Source organism: Capsicum annuum, unplaced genomic scaffold (assembly GCF_002878395.1).
Source record: "Capsicum annuum cultivar UCD-10X-F1 unplaced genomic scaffold, UCD10Xv1.1 ctg79457, whole genome shotgun sequence".
In the NCBI taxonomy this organism is placed as follows: Eukaryota; Viridiplantae; Streptophyta; class Magnoliopsida; order Solanales; family Solanaceae; genus Capsicum; species Capsicum annuum.
Window position 1 is genome coordinate 1 of NW_025890041.1, and position 2965 is coordinate 2965.

A 2965-nucleotide genomic window follows, 5' to 3' on the forward strand; every position below is an offset into this window, starting at 1 on the left:
CCTTTTGCTTATATAAAAATGGGGTAGATTCCCTCCAATTCAGAAATGTTTTTGTAAGCATTTTTTGCAAGAGGCTATTCCGTCACCTCCTAACAACAACTTTAACAGTTACTCTAAGAATCTGATAGTAATCACTTCCTTCAGGGTTTGTTTTTCACCTACTTCACCAGATTCATCAAAAATTAACCAACTTGTCATGAGCATCTAAAAGCACTCACACAAAGCATCAGAATTAACTATTGATTAACATGATTAATAATTTTGGATTTGTAAAAGTAGTAGCCTTTCAACTACTTCTTTCTGTTGTTGGCCTTTCAAATTTCTTTTGATCCAATAGCTTACTCTCTTTGCCGTTGTTTCTCAAACAAGGGGTTGATTCTATTTCTAAACTTCAGACTGCGAAAAGGTAAGAACAAGTTCAAAGTCTCGTTTTTCTATTTTTCGCTATCTTCTACCAGGGATTTCTCCTGATAAACTTTTTATATAACCCACAGAATTTGAAAGAAAGAGAACTTGAAAGACGCCTATAGTCATGGAAATGAAGGAGAAAGAAAAAACAACTTTGTGGTAAGTCATACTCGCTCCGTTCCTAAATAATTATTGTTTTATTTTGGGTATACCCTTAAGAAACTATTCATTTTCTAGAAAACAAACGTGTTTTTACTAACTATTCATTTGGCAGGTGTCCTTTTCTGCTCTTTGCAAGGACGTTAGTGTTCCAAGAAATGCTATCTGGCCTTGGTTATGTTGTTTTGGAAGTGTTCCCTTGAACCTTGGCATATTGATTGCATAACGAAATTCCATGGAAAATAGGACGAGGGAAATAGACATGTCAAGGTATTAACACTTCAGCCTGCCAATTGTAAATCCACCTGAAACTGAACCAGTACTCGCTTTCAACCAAACATTACTAGTAATTTCTATGTCTGCCAATATTTCTGTTGGGTTCAAAATCGAGAGGGCGTCATGCGGAAGCTATTAGTTGCAAACTATTGTGACGATAAATCAGACGAAAAGAAAAACATACTAAAAACATGATGATTATATAGTTTGTCCAATTGACCTACATATAAAAACCTAATATAAAAGGAAACATAAAACTATTAGAGAGAAAATCTCCCCTAAGCAAAACTCTTTAATAACTACATTGTGGATGCTATTGTGTTATGGTATGAGGAGGGGGTGTTATAGAGTTCCAAAACCTTTCCTCTAAGAAAGAGGTTAGCCAAATACGGAAAAAAATTATATTTTTTTAGGAAAAGTAAAAGTAATTATGGTAACTTTTATTTTACTTCTAAAAAAAAAGTAAAACTTAAATATAGTAAGAAAATCAGCGCAAAAACCCTAACAATTTCCTCCACAAAAACTGCCTCAACGCTCCTCATTTTTCGATCATTCTTCTCATCCATCCTACCATTTGACGCTTCTCTCAGTTCCGACATACTCGAATCGTTCCTATACTTGCAAGGCTTGTGGCTCTGCTGGAAATGACTTAGTTTTAGATGTGCCCGTCGCGAATTTGATATCCACATGCAATGTGCCCTTTTGATGAGGAGGCCTATGAATTGAAAGCACATTCTTTATTTGTGTTCTGCATCACGACAATGCATAATTGTGCTGATTGTGATTTTGGCACACATCTCGAATGTGCCATTTCGTTTTCATCACTAATATCTTCTAACCGTGGTTTCTTTGCTGCAGTGGCAGGTTTTATGTCCATTAAGTATAGGATGGCTGAATTTTGGTAAACAAACTCGAAAAAATATCCCTGATGGTGGTCTCAACTCAAAGGTGACAAGCGCATACTATGCGGAGGGCGATTTCAAGCCTAATGTTAGAAAGTAATGGAAGCCTACTTCAGAACCCTGATGCATCCAAGAAACCTATCTGGCCTTTGTTATATGGTTAATTCTTTAGTGCTTCTGAAGTACAAATTTGATACTGTGGATTTACTTTTCTAACATAACAGAGGAAGATGTTGGTCTCTGACATGCAATTCACAATCATCCAGGCAGAAGAATCGAACATGAGAATCTCGTTGTACTTGTGTGTTTAAGTTCTCTAGCTGCGACATTGGCTTCTGTACATGAATCGTTCGTCTGTACAAACCACAAATAGTAAGTTGTGCTTTGCTGGGTAGATTGTATATGACTATGAAACTTCTATTACAGTTGTTTTGGAACATTTTCTGTGAATTTTCCGTTTCTTTTAGAAAACTTACAATTTTTTAATAATAATTATAATTTCAATAAATAAAAATGTCATTCAGTGATTTGTCCGTTTGACACATCGTATGCGACTGCACATCACACATGAGGTATGTTGCATTGGGGTGACCACGAAGCACACCAATACCAAATATAGCTTGCTATTTGGTCGAATGCAAATTTATCTGCTTCTTTTAACTGCATTGCTTTCATATAGTGAGTTAGTATTATTTATTTCATTATTTGGTCGACCTTAGCCTACGAAACTATACAAATTCAATTGTTACTCTGAATTACTTACGAATTGAGGGATGAAGAAGACCGTATACAACTTAAATAGCTAATTGTACTACTCCATTGCTTTCAGCTATCCAAAGCTTTTGTCAAAAATGTCAGATGAGTGACATAATTATCGACTCTAAGAGATCTGATATTGCTCCATGGCTGGTATCCAGCTGTCCAACTAATAACATTAACAGTATACAACTTAAATGCTGCATGTGATTGGGAACTTCTCAGCTGCCACCATTGCTTACAATCAATGACTTGGTTTCCTATTACCCCACTCCCCTTCTCTCTATCTTCTCCTCCACACAATTTTCCAATGTTTAGAAAGGAGGGGATTATAGTAATACATACATATATATATATATATATATATATATATAGACACTCAAAGTAAGCACTACTCTAACTTCGAGAGTGCACATCCAAACACTTCAACTTGACGTCAACTGACAACAAAACAATCCATGAAT

At 35.7% G+C, this 2965-nt stretch overlaps 1 long non-coding RNA gene across 2 annotated transcripts; it reads left to right on the top strand.

Moving 5' to 3' along the window:
* Window positions 1-10: 10 nt before the first annotated feature.
* LOC124895051 lies at window positions 11-2182 on the top strand. 2 transcript variants are annotated; one of them, XR_007051500.1, is made up of 4 exons: window positions 11-406; window positions 495-567; window positions 683-837; window positions 1702-2182. It is a non-coding gene; the product is annotated as an uncharacterized LOC124895051 (long non-coding RNA). The 2 variants fall into 2 exon arrangements; XR_007051501.1 differs by having other exon boundaries at window positions 11-567.
* Window positions 2183-2965: the final 783 nt, after the last annotated feature.